Below are 20423 nucleotides of genomic sequence, written 5' to 3'. Positions count from 1 at the left end.
GATTAGAAAAAGTTAAGTTCAATTATATGAGGACTAAAGGACTATAAAAATTGAAGAAGAAATCACAAAATTATAATAAAAAATAAAATTGTGACTTCCATGGTGATCCAGTGGGTAAGACTCCATGCTCCCAATGTAGGGGGCCCAAGTTCAATCTCTGATTGGGGAACCAGATCCCACATGCATGCTGCAACTAAGAGTCCACATGCCACAACTAAGATCCCATGTGCCACAACTGAGACCCAGTGAAGCCAAAATAAACAAATAAATAGAATAATAGAATTATAATTATTTTAAAGAATTTGACATTTCTATTATTGTTTTGTTCTACTTCTAATACATTGAAAATGAAAATTCTAATTGATTATGATTTATATGAGGCAGAAAATGTATAAATCTTTAGTCAACAGAGTGATAATCAAGGGGGTTCTGACCTTACATCAAAATGTTGGCCAATTACTATGCATTTGTATGTTTTTTAATTCCCCTCTTTAACTGACTTTTTATATTAACCATCAAACAGCTGGTCCCAATCACATTAGAATAATAGGTTTCTACACTTAATGTTTTCACATTTGTCCTTTTATCTTGTATCCCCAACTAGATTGTATAATTCTTTAGGATAGAGTCCTCATAACAGATCTTATGTTTTCTTCCCAATTAGTTATTTGCAAACTAGCCAATAAAGAGCAGGTTGAATGACCTTGGGCTGAACCACTGTTAGTCTGTGGAATGCTAAGGTCTATATGTTTTCCACAAACCTAAGGAAGGAAGATAAGAAAAAGAAACGGCACCTTTGGAAAAATTATCTAGTTAATGGCAGAGCTTTGAGATTTTACTGATTATATAATCCTTGGCCTTATCCACAGTATCACGTTACAATTTCTCTCATTTCTTCACTTGAAGAAATCTTCAAAAAAATAGTTCCATGCTTTGATTTTTCCAATCAAGGATTTAATCTGAACCTATGCTATCATATTACAATGGCAACTGGATCTCCTGAAAACTTCACAGTGAGAATAGATTTGGAATAAATGCTGAGTAGTACATTCTACAAACTATCTCTATAGGCACTGGCTTACAAATAATCACCATATGATGTTGGAAAAACAAAACAGAAAGCTCTTCAAAATATACTCATTGCCTTGTATCCCAAATGTTGTTTTGACCAACTATAAATTGCCTGTGTTTATATATTTACTTGATAGTACTGTTATTTCACAAATCATGGCCAATAAGATTTACTAGAGTTTTAATTTTCTTATAGCCATGACACATCTTTGGAAGTAACGTAGTGCTTGACATTTAATGCAAAAAATATCTGTTTAGGATTTCAAAATTTAAACCATTGAATAAAATAGTACCATTTGCACTACCAAATGTAAAACCAATAGCTAATGGGAAGCAGCCGCATAGGACAGGAACATCAGCTCGGTGCTTTGTGACCACCTAGAGGGGTGGGATAGGGAGGGTGGGAGGGAGACACAAGAGGGAGGAGATGATGTGTATATGTATAGCTGATTCACTTTGTTATAAAGCAGAAACTAACACACCATTGTAAAACAATTATACTCCAATAAAGATGTTAAAAAAACAAAATAGTAACATTTGCTTTCAAAACAAGGACAATATTTCAATGGAAGGACATATACTGCTCTATAAAAAAACAGAATGACCTTTAGGCCACATAAATATAATAAATATTCACACTTGGCACTATGTGGGAATGACAGTGGTCATTTCTAATAAATAGTGTGTGAAAACCAGTAGGACAGTTACAGAAACACCTTCTGCTTGTTCATGGCGTAAGGCCAAAGTTCAGCTGTATGGGTATTATGTTTTTGACGAAACACCTAGTCTTACACCAGACACAAATTTCTAGTTTCCTGAGCATGGAAGTTTATTAATGTAAAACATGTGCTAAGCAAACTGTAATATTCATATAAAAAATTATTGTCCTGTAGCTGTGTTTATTTATTTTGGACTGAAAAAATGACACTGTTGTACATGCACTTGCTTTAAATGTTAAAAATAAGTTGGAAAAATAAATTAATCAGATACTCAATGAATCAAAGATATCAATACTTTGAGTTGAAGTATGAGTCATATCATTATAGGGTCATTTTCCTTTGCATCATGAGGTCACACGGGACTAATGTCAAATGGAGTAAGAAATAGGCAAAATTTTCCTTATATTGTCTCAGTTAACAAATTTAAACAAGACTTGGCTATAGTTTTTGAAGCAATGGGTGATTAAAATCAAACTACTTGGTGAAAAAATTAGGAACGAGGGATTGTTGTAGTGTTGGGGAAAATTCTGTATTATAATAAGTTAACTTTTAATTAATGGAAGATAAATGAAATAATAAAAGGTTGATTTTTCAATATACAAAATTGATGACAAACTATATCTTACATGAGTTTATTATGTCCAGTACTTTCCTTACCTCCCAAATATTGTTTTTGCAACTCTATGGGAATAATTCCAAAAGATACTCATCAGATAAATACTTATCTTCAAAAAATAAATCAGTATTTTGAGGTAGCATCAAAAAGAAAGTATATAGTGTAGTTTTATCTTATATAAATGAGATTAAATAAAAATAATGATAATAATGAAAACTGCATACTCACAGTTTTATATTTTATATTTCTTTTTCCTCTATACAAAAAGGTGGATATGTCCAGTGAATACAAACTTATTTAATTGCTTTTTGCTTATTCTATAGTTTGATCAGTTAGCAAAGTGTAAAAAAGTGTTGATGCTGAAAAATTCTATTATTTTCTCTCTAAAGTGTAGTGCTCAAAGAAATATATAATCTGAGTTTGTGAAGAAGCCTTTCTGTTTTAGGGCTAACTTCTTTCTTTTGTATACACTTTAGAAGTAAATTTTTAAAAATTCAACAAAAGAAAGAAATAGGATAAAACCACCATGACATAAAAGCTTTTAGAAATTAATAATGTTCTTTATTAATAATGGTATGATCTATCTTATAAGCTCCTGATCATACCATTGTTTGATTATTACCCAGCAACATGGAAACAGTCTTTGTCCTAACTCAACACAGTGCCTATAGTTTTGCCACAGAAATAGTCATAATTTTACCTGCTTTGAAGTAAAGCAGTTTCCGTGTTAACTTCACAGAGGGCAGCCAGATAACTTTTAAGAGTTTGAAATACTAAAGGCCACTCAGCTAAGTGCCCCAGGGAAAAATTTAAACTATGATAAAGGCACTTCTTTGACTCATAGTGCTAAAGTTGCTGACTAAATAGACCCACTATAAGCCATAGACAAAGCCACTGAGAAGAATATGTGAAACTTTGAATGTGAGGCCCCAAGTTTGAATGTCAACATTTTTCCAGTGAGTTTACTGAGGCTAGGAGAAAAGCAGTTATCTACCAAAAAAAAAAAAAAAAACTTCAGAAAACCACAAAAACAAACAAAACATACAGCCAATCTAGTAGAAGCTATGTATTTAGTAATCCAATGCAAGTATTGGTCATTTCCTTTAATAGGGCCTTAAACAGGTAACCTAAATGGTTTATGTTCCATCTTCCAGATGTGAGCATGAAAATATTTTAAATTAGTAGTTGTATTACTATATTTAAATATCATTTTTTGAAATTGAAAATGGAATGCCAGTCTTATTAATATTTCCCTAATTCTTTTATTTATTTAATAATCTGCTTTGTTCTGAAAAGTGGTTTCCTTTTTTTCCTGGGTTTTTTTTTTTTTTTTTTTTTTTTTAGTTCCCTGACCATGAAGTGAACCCTGGCTCTTGGCAGTGAAAGTGTGGAGTCCTAATCACTGGAGCACAAGGGAGCTCCCCTGAAAAGTACTTAAAATTGCTAGCTTTGTAGAGTTATTCTTAATGCCCATTCTCTGAGAGTTTTATTCTATAAAATATCTTAACATAAGGTCAATCGTGTGTCTTTAGGTTCTAATTTTAGAGGAAGATGTTATTTTCTCATTATCTTAGAGTATTATTTTATCTGCTGTGGAATAATAACATAATTTATTAAGATAAAACTTTTAAAGTTGCCACTCATTCTATCAGGTTTTTCTGTTGGTTCCTCAAAATGTAAACACAGAGAAGCACTAAAATATAGGAAAAGAGCACCATTAAAAGTAATTCATTGGAGCAGAAGCAAGAAGAACTACAATCCTGCAGCCTGTGGAACAAAAACCACATTCACATAAAGATAGACAAAATGAAAAGGCAGAGGGCTATGTACCAGATGAAGGAACAAGATAAAACCCCAGAAAAAAATAATTAAATGAAGTGGAGATAGGCAACCTTCCAGAAAAAGAATTCAGAATAATGATAGTGAAGATGATCCAGGACCTCAGAAAAAGAATGGAGGCAAAGATCGAAAAGATGCAAGAAAAGTTTAACAAAGACCTAGAAGAATTAAAGAACAAACAAACAGAGATGAACAATACAGTAACTGAAATGAAAACTACACTAGAAGGAATCAATAGCAGAATAATTGAGGCAGAAGAACGGATAAGTGACCTGGAAGACAGAATGGTGGAAGTCACTGCCACAGAATAGAATAAAGAAAAAAGAATGAAAAGAAATAAAGACAGCCTAAGAGACTTCTGGGACAACATTAAAGGCAACAACATCTGCATTATAGGGGTCCCAGAAGGAGAAGAGAGAGAAAGGACCAGAGAAAACATTTGAAGAGATTATAGTCGAAAAATTCCCTCACATGAGAAAGGAAATAGCCACCCAAGTCCAGAAAGCTCAGCAAGTCCCATACAGGATAAACCCAAGGAAACACACTGAGACACATAGTAATGAAATTGGCAAAAGTTAAAGACAAAGAAAAATTATTGAAAGCGGCAAGGGAAAAACAAAAAATAATATACAAGGGAACTCCCATAAGGTTAACAGCTGATTTCTCAGCAGAAACTCTACAAGCCAGAAGGGAGTGGCATGATATACTTAAAGTGATGAAAGGGAAGAACCTACAACCAAGATTACTCTACCTGGCAAGGATCTCATTCAGATTCGATGGAGAAATCAAAAGCTTTACAGACAAGCAAAAGCTAAGAGAATTCAGCACCACCAAACCAGCTCTACAACAAATGCTAAAGGAACTTCTCTAAGTGGGAAACGCAAGAGAAGAAAAGGATCTACAAAAACAAACACAAAACAATTAAGAAAATAGTCATAGGAACATACATATCTATAATTACCTTAAATGTGAATGGATTAAATGCTCCAACCAAAAGATATAGACTGGCTGAATGGATACAAAAACAAGACCCATCTATATGCTGTCTACAAGAGACCCACTTCAGACCTAGGGACACACACAGACTGAAAGTGAGGGGATGGAAAAAGATATTCCATGCAAATGGAAATCAAAAGAAAGCTGGAGTAGCTATACTCATATCAGATAAAATACACTTTAAAATAAAGAATGTTACAAGAGACAAGGAAGGGCACTACATAATGATCAAGGGATAAATCCAAGAAGAAGATATAACAATTATAAATATATATGCACCAAACATAGGAGCACCTCAATACATAAGGCAACTGCTAACAGCTATAAAAGAGGAAATCCACAGTGACACAATAATAGTAGGGGACTTTAACACCTCACTTACACCAGTGGACAGATCATCCAAAATGAAAATAAATAAGGAAACAGAAGCTTTAAATGAAAAATTTTTTTAAAGTAATTCACTGAACCACCAGCTTGCAAAGCAACAGAGAGGCCTTGATATATTCAATTTTTCTCATTTCAAATGTAACACTGTCTTTAAAAACTCTGCTAAAATTTTGCATGCTTATGAAGAGAAATGAATATATACATTTCTGAAGGCTTTTCTGGGGCAAGACTGTAGAGATGAACAAAATGAGGTTGGGAGAGACAGAACTAAATTTAGGGCCAAATTAAGCTATCCTAGAAGGAAAAAAAACCCCTGGAAATCCTAAACTTATGAATAACTAGTGCTGACTTCCTTCTCTCTGCTAAGAGTGGGTTATCAGATTTTTTTTTTTTTTTTTTTTTTGCCACACTGTGTGGCATGCAGGATCTTAGTTTCCCAATCTGGGATAGAACCTGTGCCCCCTGCATTGAGAGCATGGAGTCTTAACCAGTAGACCTCCAGGGAAGTCCTGATTGTCAGATTTTCTCACTGAGTTGTCCTCACCCACTGCTTGGGTCATCCAGTCAATGGCCCTGTCCTATAGTCCATGGAAATGACTTTATAATGAATTTAGTTCAGCCTCTTAGCACTTTGAGATCATTTTTTTCCTTAAGTCCTCTCTGCCTTCAAAGTCTTCAGTGTCTTATCTGGCCTGCACATGGAACAGATTATTTATCCTCAAATACTGTTTACTTATGTCACTCTTGATTACCTACAGGATAAAGCACAACCCTTTTAAACTTTACCCTAACCAATTTGGAAAAACTTAACCCCCATATTTGCTGTCTCATAGATACTACTTTTTGTTTTCTAATTTTTTTAAATTTTATTTTTATACAATTTTTAAAGGTTACTTTACATTTACAGTTATTACAAAATATTCACTATGTTCCCTGTCTTGTACAATACATTCTCATAACTTATCTTACACCCAATAGTTTGTACCTCCCACTCCCCAACCCCTATACTGCATCTCCCCACACTGGTAACCACTAGTTTGCTCTCTATCTCTGTGAGTCTGTTTCTTTTTTGTTATATTCATTAGTTTGTTATATTTTTTTAGATTCCACATAAGTGATATCATACAGTATTTGTCTTTCTCTGTCTAATTTATTTTGCTCAGCATAATGCCCTCCATGCCAAAGAGCCCACTTGTAATAATCTCCCCAGTCTCTTTTTGTTATTTATATGAATTTTGCCCATTCGATATCATTGATCACAGTAGCTAATCATAATAGCTCCTGATCAAGAACTTCTGGAGCCTTAGTGTTTATACTTTGTAAACTTATCTTTATATGTACATTTCATTTATACAATATGAAGACTACAGCTTCCATAGAAAATAGCAAAGTGACCTACATGAAGGTGCCCTTCCTCTCCTTTTTTATAAATGTAAATAAGATATGTGTGTGTAGTCATACATATATACATCATATATTCACCATCATTTATTTGAATTTTCAAACTTTTTCAAATTTTCATTGATTGTAGTTTCTACTATGTGCGAGGCACTGTGCTAAAAAAAATATGTCATATCCTCAAGGAACACTAGGTAGTGACAGTCATAAATATGCAAGTGAGTAATTTAAAGCAGAATGATAACTATCTACATAATGATAACTTTGTATAAGGTGACTGACTTGAAAAGTTATTGACTAGAACAAAGTTTTTTATTTATTTTTTGATAAATTAGAATTGAGGGAGTCCTAGAACTAATACTAATATTTAACAATGATCAATTAAGCCATTTTACGTGTGACTAAATCAAAGAGATTATCGTTTAAGCTTATTCCATCTTCAAAACAAACCTCTGAGATAGGTATATCATTATCCCATTTTATAGATGGGACAACAGATGCTCAAGATGACTAAGCCACTTTCCCTAAACCATTCTCTCAGTAGGTGTTAAGGAAGATCAGGAAAGCATTTAAAACATCCTTTGCTCTTATGCTGATGTGTAAATAATATAGTTAGCTAGAAAAAAGCATTCCAGGTAGAGGCACCATCAGGTGCTAAAATGCAGGAACTTTACTTATATAATTAAAAGTATATATATATATATATATATGCTATTTCAAAATTTTCAAAATTTCAAGATACTGTGCTACTGCATCACCTACTGTCTTTCTGAGCTCCAAGTCCACCATCCTGTATTCTGTGCTGTCAAGCTTGCAAACATTTCTCCGACTCCCCTGCCAGCTGACTTTCTCTTGCGGGGGGGGGGGGAAACACAGAGGGAGAACGGAAGGCAGGACAAAGGCGGAAGGCATGACTTTTCTGCTTATACTTCACGTCAGCTTCTCAAGGCAACAAAAGACAACCACGACTTCAGCCTCCAGCTTCTTTTTTTTTTTAACATCTTTATTTGAGTATAACTGTTTTACAATGGTGTGTTAGTTTCTGCTTTACAACAAAGTGAATCAGTTATACATATACATATGCTCCCATATCTCTTCCCTCTTGCGTCACCCTCCCTCCCACCCTCCCTATCCCACCCCTCTAGGTGGTCACAAAGCACAGAGGTGATCTCCCTGTGCTATGCGGCAGCTTCCCACTAGCTATCTAATTTACATTTGTTGGTGTGTATATGTCCCTGCCACTCTCTCACATCGTCACAGCTTCTTTTGACACACCGAGCACCAGCCATTCTGTGTCCTCTTTAGAGGTGCCTGCACCAACTCACAGTGCCCCCTGGTGGTCCGAGCACCAATTACATGGCTTCACCTGCAGAGTAACTGGTACCAGTTGTTACGAGCCCCCTTCTGGGCTATATTCTGGGAACCCCACCTCTTCCCTTTTGTTCCCCCAGCTCTGGTGTGGCAGCTGCTTCCTGCAGGTATTAATTTATGGACTATTTTAGCATCCCTTCCTTGATATTTCAGCCTTTGAACATCTGGTGGCCAATTTCCTGCTTGAAATACCTACCATGGTTTCAGTTTTCCTGATTGTATCTTGATTAATACAGATCCCTATATTTAAGTGTCTCTTTAATAATCCCTTGAGACAAATGTCACACCCTCTTTATTGCCTACCTGCCAGTTTCTACTTTTCTTCTATTAGCAGAAACCCAACTTTGTTTTTATGGCAGGTAGCCATGGTCTAGAGAGGAGACTGGGCTCCTCTACAGATCCAGGGTGGAACATAAATTTACTGAGCTAATCCTGCCACAGAATATAACTTTGCTGCGAGGAGACATATGACGGGGGTTCTTGAAGGAGGTTTATCTCACTCTTAACACTGAAAGGAACATCTTCTCTTCAAGCTTTTTAAATATTTTTTCCTGAGACTATGAAAGATGGAAGCTAGTATGTTATTTCTAGTTGATGAAAAAAAGCAGTTGACACTTTGAGGATAATAGGAAGAACCTAAGCATTTGATAGCCACCATTGGGCCACAGAATGAATTATCCCTAAATGTTTGCAATCTCTGGATTTCTCTATTTTGTAAAATGAGACATTTTCATTGTTGATTAAAACACTTTTAGTTGAGCTGTCTATTCCTTGCTATAACAATCATAAATTATAGAGTAGGAGATATGTGTCTCTTTATCTATATATAGATTTAGATATAGATACACACATATATGCAGATATAGTTGTCTATATCTATGTAAATGCATATACACATAAACATATATAAATATATATGCTTTGCTTTTATATATTTTAGTAGCCAAGACTAATGGTAAGACTTAGTAGCTATTTACTAATGGCTAAATAAATATATTTTTACATTTTGCCTGTATAATGATTTTTCAATATAAGGAAAGGTAACGTAGAGCTTTAAACAGAGGAGACAGTATAAAGTGACTGACCATGGAGAATAAAAGCTGGAAAGGTAAAAGGATTAACACTCACAAATTCTAAAGTAAAAGACAGGTGATTTCGTTGTCTTCCAAAGTGCCTCCCGAGAGAGTCATGGACATTTGTTTGAATTATATATACTTTTAAGGATTATTTTAGCACGTCCCATTGTTGAGCACCTACTCGGATCTGGTCACTGTCTTAGGTGACACAGGAGAAGGGTGAAAAGCATGGGTTACAAGGCTTTCCCCTCAAGCCTTGTTTATTTCTGAATGTTCTCATCGAGGACTCAGTTCTGCTTTTATGGAGATTTTTCTGTTACATGTACAGGATAGAGTGTAGTGACTAGGGAAGACCTGAGATTTCTGGTGAGTCTGTTAAATAAATAATATTACTTTTTTCAGCTCCCTTACTGCTTTCATCTTAGGATCTGCAACACTCTAAAATACTAGTCAAACTTTAGAACGCCCCTGTGCTATGCTTATGGGTGTTCTTTTTCTGAGGTTTACTGAGGGGCAAACTGATGGATCATAGGCTGCCTAGAAAGTTACCTGGAAAATGCAGATCAGACCAAGGAGCAGCCTTTTTTCCATAACAAGGAGTCACGTTCCCGCTACAGGAGTGCAAGATGGACTAGATGAAAGTATCGTATATGTGGAGAGGCAGAACAGTGTGAGGTATTTGAAAAGGTAAAAGCTTATCTTTAGAAAAAAAAGAAAAAGCTGAGGGCTAGTAGATACACAGTAGAGACGGTTCTGGATACCTGGGAGGGCAAGCTGATTTTTTTTGCCTTGAATGCTGGGCAGAGTCTTTTTTTAATGGTCCATTTTTGCCAACTAGCCTCTCTATAATCTTAGTCACATACCTACATAAGGATGACCATCTTTGCATCATTTGTTCAAGCTTAGAAAGAAAGAATGAGAAAGCAATCTAAATGGAGACACAGAAAGGATTTAGCAGAAAGAAAAAAAAAACCAACTGAACATCACTGAGAAATGGGTCCTACATAGTTCGAAACATAAGTTGGTGAGACATTTAGAGAAAACACTCTTGCACTCTTGTCCCCAACCGAGACAGACCTCTAGACCATGAATAAAGATACTGTTTGGGGACAACCAGTCATTCCTGGAATCTGCTTATGAGTTTCCAGTAGACCTCCCCAGCCTTTGGCTTTCTCATGTGGATCAGTGCTGTGTTTACCCAGCCACCTCGTCTTGACATCCATATGGATTAACTTTCTGGCTCCCAGTTTAGCTCCATTTCCTTTATTCTGGCAACTTTCACTTTGGTTTATTGCCTCCAAAAATGATCACCACTTATATTCCACATGGCTGCCTACACATATGTACAGCACCTATTAATTCATTTCTTTATAAAATCTAAATTCGGTGAGTGCCAACCACGTACCAAGGACTAGCTAAGTGCTGGAGATCAGTTGTGAACAAGGCTCTGATCTTCTGGAGTTTACGTGTTAAGGGGAAAGGACTGAAACATTAAAAATTCTTTAAACAAAACTTATTAGTATAAATAAATGTTATGTAAGAAAAACGTAGGGTATATGTTGGCAAACAACCAGGTTTCTTGTCTGTTTCCGGAACATTGTCCCAGAGGAAGGGACTTCCAGACTAACATCATGACTTGAATATATGGGGACATGAAGTGGGGTGGAGTAGAGAGGACTTCTGGGTAGGACACCTTGTACAAAATTCTGAGTTGGGAAGGGTCTACTCTCTCTGAGGAATGAGAGCAGGCCAAGGATACTGGAGCAGATTGTCACAAAGCAGGGAGAGAGGAAGGTTTAACGGACAAAGACTCAGTGGCAAAAGGAAAAATGAAGAAAAGGGGATGGATTCAACTGCTGTTCACAACCTGGGGACACCTAAGGAGTGGAAATGAAGGGAGCAAGGTGTCTAGCATGATTGCAAGTTTCCAGATGTTGAAGGGACCTCTCAAGTCTGCCTGATATGCTCCAAACCTGCGATGCACAGGAAATGGGTGCCCGACCTACGGTGGCAAGAGTCATGAAAATGTAGCAACACAGTTCCCCCTGTCACATGTCTGTGAAAGTCTGTGTGTACATTCATGTGTGCCCAAGTGCCTATGTATATGCAGTGTGTTGTCAAGAAATGGCAGTGTCTGGGTGGTCTTTGAGTAGAGAGGGGAGGGTAGTCTCAGGAAACAAAATGTGACTGAGATCCATAGTCTTGAAGTAAAAACAAAAATGGAATGGGAAGTGACCATGAATTAGATCCTTAAGGCTGAGTTGTCCTTGGGAGAACATAGATAGGATAGGCAGCTTAGCTGTTGGTTACAAAAGCGATACCCTTGCACTTACACAGAAGTACATTACTGTAAGTAATCTTTGGTATAATTAAAGGCAGGGCATTAATTACTGAGTATTATATAGAGAGAGCCATCATTTGATATATTTGATTTTTCTGTTTCAATTATAGTGGTATTATTATTCTGGGAATAGAATATTATTCAGAGTATTATCTGGAAATTAAAATCAAATGTGCTATAAATGTTCTACAAATTAACAAATGGTTTTGTATACAGTATAAGCAGTTATCGATTTATAAGCACTGCTGTTTTCATGTTTTAAACATTTCAAATCAAATTCATTAAAATATTTTAATTGATTCAAAATCTATTTCTATAATTATAGTTTGAATGAGGCCTACGTAGTCATTCTTTTCATGAGAACAAAATATTTAAAAGCCAAATATATAAGGTTAAAGTTTTACTGCAGACCAAAAACGAATTCAGGCTTATTTCTCAAACAAATATATTTTCTCATAATGTCAAATAAAACATTGTTGAGCTAAATATTACTTTGCCACGAAAAGAAACAAACAACAAAAATCAAAATCAGGACTTGAGCCAAGCAAGAATCAGAAACCTTACGGAGAAGAGTAGTCAGAGGTAATTTTAGCATTAACTATGCAATCGCTTAAAATGACACAGCTGTGGAAAGACTGAAACATCTTCTTGCTGGATGTGATATTGCAATTCTAAAGGAATGCTGACAAGGTTTGGCTTCTAAACTGCCTAAACTTAGACTGAAAATGCAGATTGTTGCTACTCTCTCTGCCCTCCACAGTTTAGATACCTGGATCTTTTAGTCTCACCATTTCTGTTATACCCAAGTATGATGAAACAGGAATAAGAAAATATGTTTTCATTGCCTTAGGATGATTTATTTTGTCAAAGTTCCCAGCTAATTTTCACAGTATCAGAACTTCTATAATGACAATAGTTAATACTGAGAATAAAAGGAATCCTGAAATTTTCCCATAACAAAATATATTAATATTAGAAACGTTTATTTTAAGTTATTTAACTAGTTCATTAAAAATTATGTGCGATCACACACATGCATATATTCACAAATGCCTACAAATTAACAAATTTGCAGGAAATTCGCAGCAAATCTGTAATAGAAACAAATTTGTAGAAAATGAAACTGAAGTTTAAAGGAAACACATTTTAAAATTTGAAAGCAAAGACCATTTATAGTTCTAAACAAAATCTTAAATATTTATTCAGTGTGTCTAGCATTCATAGGAACATAGAAATTACTCCTGATTGATTTTATTCCTGGATACTTTTTGCTCATTTGAAACTTCTAGGAAATACACCCACCGTATTTACAAAACTTTTAGAGCAACTTATGAATTTATCTACTTTTAGGTAAAGCTTCTTTGTAATTACTCATCGTTGGGCTCTATCCCAATCCACAGGTAAATCATGGTTCAGAATTATCTGAATTTTATACACACACACACACACACACACACACACACACACACACACACACACATATATACTTCAGATGCAATCAAAGTCAAACATGTCCCAAAATAAAATAAATACTTATTCAACTTATCAGCATGGCTCAATGGCAAGGGTCTACCCCAGGCATCAATTACTGCCATCCTCTCTAATCTTCACAGACTACTCGCAGCTCACAGATGAAAGTATGTCCTTTGCTATGAGCTATTCTCTATTGATTAAGTAGAAATCCTCAATTTCATAACCTTTATTACCCATGAAGGCAAAGGGGAAAAAACTCTCATTCTTTCATTCTCTATGGTGTCATCTTTACTGTTTGCTTTTTCTCTTTCTATTTTTTTTTTAAGCTCTTTGTGTCTCTGTATCTTCTTTTTAGTTAAAAAAGTACGTGCTTCTGGTTCCAACCATGGCTTTTTTTTCTACATTTTTATTTTCCAAGAATTCTCTGCATTATCTGTCCCCAAACTCCTATTCCACTCTAGAATGCATCTATTCCCTCTTTTTTTTTTTTTTTTTTTTTTTTTTTTTTGCTGTGTGCGGGCCTCTCACTGTTGTGGCATCTCCCATTGCGGAGCATAGGCTCTGAATGCGCAGGCTCAGCAGCCATGGCTCATGAGTCCAGCTGCTCTGCGGCATGTGGGATCTTCCCGGACCGGGGCACAAACCCATGTCCCCTGCATCGGCAGGCAGACTCTCAACCACTGCGCCACCAAGGAAGCCCTATTCCCTCTTTTTAGATAAATCTGGTTTGGAAATACTAGCTGTGGCCTTTTTATGAGCACAGCATATTTGTGTACACACACACTCACACACATGTACACACATATTACTATATCTCTGTTCACTAAATCCCAGAAAGCTCTGAAAAACTAGATCAGAAATGTACTTTCTTTCAACAGATGTCAGGCAAATTTGGGGACAAAATATCTTTTTATGACTATATTGTAAACTTATATTCTCATCTACTGAAAATTAAGCCTAATGCCACCATTAATGTTGAGAGGCATGTAGTACAGGGCAGTCTTTTTCCCTATTTAAGAACTCAATTGAATTTAATATTAAGGAGTGACAGATGAGATCTTTTCTTGAAGCAGAGGAGGAAAATATAAGGTCCATAATACAGCTCCTCTGTCAAATAGTTGTGATTAACCATCAAATCACACTAGTCTCCTTGTTAAATCATGCCATTCAGAAACATGTATGTTACTGGGAAATTACAGAATACATGTAATTCCTCTATATATGTAGAGATTTTAGTCCAAACACCTAAAGATAAATTTTAAATCCTGAGACTAATATCTACACTTCAAATTTCAATAAAAGTGTTCTCCAGCATAGGAAATGGAAATTTTACTTCACTAGTCTACCTCAACTTCAAGTTAATCTTCTTATAAGATCATCTGTCTTACAAAATATATTTACACATCAATTTACTAAACTGGAATCAGAATGTGTGTAAGAATTGATGTATGTACAAAAATGTTGGTTATATGTCATATAGGATTTTCATTATTGATAGTATTTTTCAATTAGAATAATTATAATTTAGTATATTATAGAAGGAAACAGAAACACTGACATATTGCCAGATTTTTATCTTTAAATATTCACCAATTTTTGTTTTATCTCTCCCAGTTTATTAAATTAGTAATATTGAATTTGGCAAATATATTGGGTAAAATTGCTATGTATCCATTTCAATACATAGTAAAAATCAATGGTAATCTGAACGAAGCATTGGAGGAAGGATCCTGAACAAGAGTAGGATGGAATTCATTGCTAAGGTACTGAAAGTACCTTAATAAGTAGATACCTTAGTATCTACTTCCTAGAAGTAGATGGGTAAAGTAATTAAAAAGTTTTCTTGGATAGTAAATCATTTATTTTTTTCAATATAAGGCAATTCTAACAAAAGGAAGCACAAAATAGTCATTTCACTCACATTTTAGTGATGGCTTATCATTTTCCAGAGTGATATTTGAAATTTTATAAGATTAGGTATTTATACTTTATAGCAACAAACTAATCAGTTGGTGCTGCCCCAGATCATACGTGCCAATATTTCACTTATACTTTGCTTAGAAGGAATCTTATTGGAGATATGTCATCTTATCTATGGAATAGGTAAGCTGTTTGGCATACTCTTCCTTACCAAGACTTACAGTGCTACTGCATAATTTATTTGCCTCCAGTTCAAAATTTCTCTTCTATTAAATTAGGGACATAGATGAGCCATATTTCTCAGTGCTTTAGAAAGCATCCTTTTAGAGGGATGGTATTGAATTGAGATATTCTGAGCAGTATACATCAAAACTTCAAGGTCCCACAGCCAACTCTTCAAAATTTCTGATTTGTTTAAGAACTCAAAATCAATCCCATATATTCAGAGAAGGCAGAAATAATGGCTGAGAACACGTGCATCTCAGTTGATTTGATTTTCTTGTTGTAGATACTCTATTGCTTAAGATAATGAAGAAAGCACCAGAGAAAGGGGTCAGGAGATCTGAATTCTAGTCCTTCATTAGGCATGGAATGTGTAATGAGCATCTATTTTCCTATCTGTAAATGCACCTCCTATTTCAAGGTGTTAATGTGAGGATATTATTTTTATTTACTTGTATTTAATTCCAACAGAATTACATAGAATTTTAATCTCCCATCCCCTCTGTTCACACACATGTAAGAAACTAAGCTGTTCCTCCTCATTATTCCATTATTGTTCCTTTCTTTTCATTTATTTTAAAGCCAAATTACTGCTGGTAATGGGAAAAAAATATGGCCATAGTGAATATACATCATCTGAAAGCCCCAGTGGTAAACTGTGTTAGCACTTTTGAGTGCATCCTTTTAGAAATTTTTAATGCATGTATATTCTTGCTATGTGAGTACAAGGCCACATGCTACAAGCTCATTTCGCTATTCTTTTGCAACAAAATATTTATTGTCCATTTTCATATCAATACTTCTTTATAATATTTGCATAATATTCTGTAGAATGAATATTTTATAATATATTTAATTAGTTTCTATTAATAGACTTTAAAATAATTTAAGATCTTTGCTATTACAAATATACTGTAATAAGCATCTTCATATACTTACCTAGATTGACTTTTATTTTAAATTATTAGCAGTGCCATTGCTGGATCAAAGGAAATGAGTATTTTAATTTTAATATGGGAGATAAAATAAGTTTATTAAATAAGTTTAACAAATAAAATTAAATAAAAATTATTATTTAATTGTTCTCCAAAATTTGTACATATTACACTATCACCAGTAATGCGTTAACATGTTTCCTTCTTTATATTTGCCAAAATTGGATATTTTACACTTAAAATTTTTGCTGATCTGATATTATTATTTTTAGTTGAAATTTCTTTGGTTACAAGTGAGGTTGGGCAGTTTTTTCACATAAACTCTGGTTATTTTAAATCCTTTGAGGCATTCATTTAAGCAGTTCTTTAGTAAGTAGTCTGTACATTATAATTCCAGTTTTAACTACCTATCTTACTAAAAAGTGAATTAATAATAGATGAAGAGAATTTGGAGAATATAGAAAATCTATCAAAACAAGAACTTCAGAAAGAAGGGAAGTGCTGCTATCAGATTAAGTAAGATGAAGACTAAAAAATGTCCAATGGATTTGGTCATTGAGATGGGTCCAAAGCCTAGAATCTTCTATCTCTATCCCCAGACCTAATAAATATTATCTCCTTCCTAAGCCTTTCTTACCCACCGTATTTAATTTCTGATTATCTTTTTCCTGAACTAAGCCTAATGCAACTATCAAATCTTCACTCTCCCAGTCCTCCATGATGCCTCCAGAGTAATAGTTCAAACTGTAAATCTGATGGCATCACTGGTCTGGTTTCTTCATTTTGTTTACCATTTTCAAAAGATAAAACAGATGAAGTCCTTCTATGTCACTCAATGAATGTTCTGAGTGCAGATTTCTTCCATGTTACTCACCTGCCAGAACCAATCCACTGTCCCTCCCTTTGTCCTTTGATAAATAATTTGAGTTATTTGTATTTCCTGAAAATTTTCATGCTTTCATATCATAGTAGTTTTGCCCAAGTTACTCCCTATGAAGAGTTTCTCTTTGCTTCCTTCCTGCTTCTCCCTTCCTTCCTATAAGTAAAAAGTCTTACTTCTTAAGTTCAGGTCAGATGTTACTTTCAGGTTGCAGACATCCCAGTTTGAATTCTCTCACCTGGAGTAGGTATTTCTTCTCTTCTATCTCACTGGAGTTTGATATCACTATTATTATAGTAGATATTGGTTCACACACCTGTTTTTCTACTTGGTGTAAGCTCATTTGCAGTAGTGATTATGTCTCTGGTTTGAATAAAAGTGTCTTAACAAGGTTTTGGTTTTGTTTTGTTTTGTTTTTAAGAAGCAGACCCTAGGAGCAGCAGAGGAGAATTCAAGTGCAAGTCATTTATTAAGGAAATATTTCCAGGGTAGCTGGATAAGACAGTAGGTAAAGCTGGGTAAGGAACAAGAGGAGGCCAGGTAAGGATGTAACCCCAGGAAAAAGGCCCACAGAGGGTAGGCTGCAGCCTGGTGCTATGGGGAAACTTTGGAATGTAATCTAAGCCTCAGAGCTGCTAAAAACCAGGCAATGGATCTGGGGCTTTCTTACAGCTGCATTTCTCAGTCATATGCTAGTGGAAGCCTCAGGGGAGGTCAACTCCCAGGCACTTGCAGACCTCTTCATGCAAGGGACTAGTATCTCCTGTAGCTGAATGTCACTGCTCTACAGATAAACCATAGCAGGCACTCAAATTTTGAATGGCTGGCTGGCTGGATACATGACAAACTATGAAACTGGGGGTTGCTTAGAAGACGACAGGGAGGCATTGAAAGCTTTTGATGAAGAGAGCAGTACCCCGCAAAGTGATAAGTTAAATAGATGAATTTAGAAGCATTGTGAAGACTAGATTAATAACAGGAAAGTCTAAAAGCTGGAGCATTGTTTAAGAGCAAATTGCCATGGTGATAATGGCCTGATTTAGCATGTAAGCGTCAGTAATGGAAGGTTAGACATGATTTGATTGAAACTGAAAATGAAGATTCAGTCATTCATTGATGATGGACTGAGTATGTGAGACAAAGGAAATTTAGAAAAAAAAGTGAGATTTTTTTGAACCCAAGTAACAATGAGATTACTTACAGAAAGGGAAAACCAGAACATATAGAGAGTTGAGTTAGGGTGGGTTGGGGGCAGGGGTAATGTTAAAACTCAGATCCTAGACATGATGGGTGTCAGTAGGGACAAGAAGGCATACTTGATCTCTGAAGACATGACAGCCTGGAAATATAGATTTAAGATTTAGGTTTGAAAATGGGAGAGCTGAATAAGGGACGGGGAGGGGACTTTATGAGAGGTTATGGAACAAAGATATTAAAGACCAGAACTATGGCAAACGCCACATATAGAGACAAGAAAGAAAGGCAACAGGAAGAGGGAGAGGAGAAACAGAAGAACAAACTCACAATAACACAGTGTTAAGGAGGCAAATACAAGAGAAAGCTTCAAAAGGGACAGAGTAGCTTAAGCCTTAAATCCTCAGAGAGTTCAAATATAAATAGAAGTGAGAAAAATCCTGCATATCAAACAGAGGATATGCTCTATCTCCTTAGAGAGTTTATGCTGGGTGGTAAAAACTCAAGTCAAATAACAAAGCATATATCCATAAGAAGAGACTGTATTCTTAGGTTTCTCTAATGGAAACAAATTGGTACAACTTGTCTGGAAATCTATTTAATATATGACAAACACACTTAGTCAACGGGTACTCTATTCTAGCAATCCCACCTTAATCTCTGTAATCCTAAGAAATCAACTAGATTTAAAGTCCATATTTTAGGTCCACAGGCTATTCATAATCCTGTGAGTCATAATAGCAAAATATTGTAAAAAGTCTAAATATTTAGCAATAGGAGAATATTTAAATCTAGACAGAAACAAAAGAGGACATCTTACATAATTGTTATAGACAATTATTTTAGAGACTACTTAATAACAGAATTCTTTGATAAATGTTAGGTGAACAGGGAAGGCTATAGAAGTACCTGTAACGATGTTGCAAAAATTTATTTACTGTATATTACACATATGTGTGGATATTTGTAAACATACATAGACAATCTCAGACACAAATATACATATATATGTGTATACATATAATTATAAGATATGAATGTTGATAAGTGAATCTTGCTTAATTGATTATAATTATCTGTTTCTTTCAAATTTTTCAAATGGAGCATGTTAGTTTTTATTTTAAAAGTGTAAGTGGATGGTGAAAGTAGAATGATTATAGAATCATAACATACAGACCTTTGTTGTCTAATATGGAAGTTACTAGAAATGTGTGGCTATTTATCTTTAAATTTTAAATAATGCAAATTAACAAAAAGTTCAATTCTTCAGCTTCATTAGCTACATTTCAACATCTCAATGGCTATAAGTGGTTAGTTGATATTTTATTGCACAATACTGATTTATAGGACATTTCTATCATAACAGACAATTGTATTAGATAGTGTTGATATAGACTGCTCATTTAAAAAATCTGTCAGGCAGATCTATTTTGTTAATTTTAAAAAAGAGACTAATAGAAATTTTGGAACAATGCAATGACCAAAACAGTAACCTAAATTAAGAACTCAATGAGGTACAGAAGAGAAAATTAATTAACTGGAAGATAGAGAAGAAGGAATAATTTATAATGATGCAGAAAGACAAAATAATGAAAAACAGAATACAGGAAAACAGATATAATAGTATATAACATTACATTACTATTACATGTATGCAGGTTTACATATATTCTTATGTAGGATGGTATATACCTCTGAGTATTTTTTCCTAGGGAAATGTCATGTGCATGTGTTCCAGGATATTCAAAAATGCTCTCAACAGCATTACTTGTAATCAGCAGAAGAGAAACATCGAAACTGTCTATCATCAAGACAACAGGTAAATAAATCGTTGCATATCCAAACAAAGAATCCTATATAGTCCCCCAAATGAATGAACTACATATATTCATTTAAAATGAAGAAATTGGAAAAACAAAATTTACAATGAGTGAGGTCATACACAAATGCTTACACATATGCTTTATGATTCCATTTATATAAAC

At 34.8% G+C, this 20423-nt stretch overlaps 1 protein-coding gene across 1 annotated transcript in view; it reads right to left on the bottom strand.

The window, feature by feature from the left end:
- GPC5 (glypican 5) overlaps positions 1–20423 on the bottom strand; it is a 1282790-nt gene that overhangs the window by 182160 nt on the left and 1080207 nt on the right. The gene's annotated exons all lie outside the window — the stretch shown is intronic.

Source organism: Kogia breviceps, chromosome 16 (genome assembly GCF_026419965.1).
Source record: "Kogia breviceps isolate mKogBre1 chromosome 16, mKogBre1 haplotype 1, whole genome shotgun sequence".
NCBI classification, from domain to species: Eukaryota; Metazoa; Chordata; class Mammalia; order Artiodactyla; family Physeteridae; genus Kogia; species Kogia breviceps.
The sequence above is the reverse complement of the archived record's forward strand: the minus strand, read 5'-3'. Positions and strand labels throughout refer to the sequence as shown.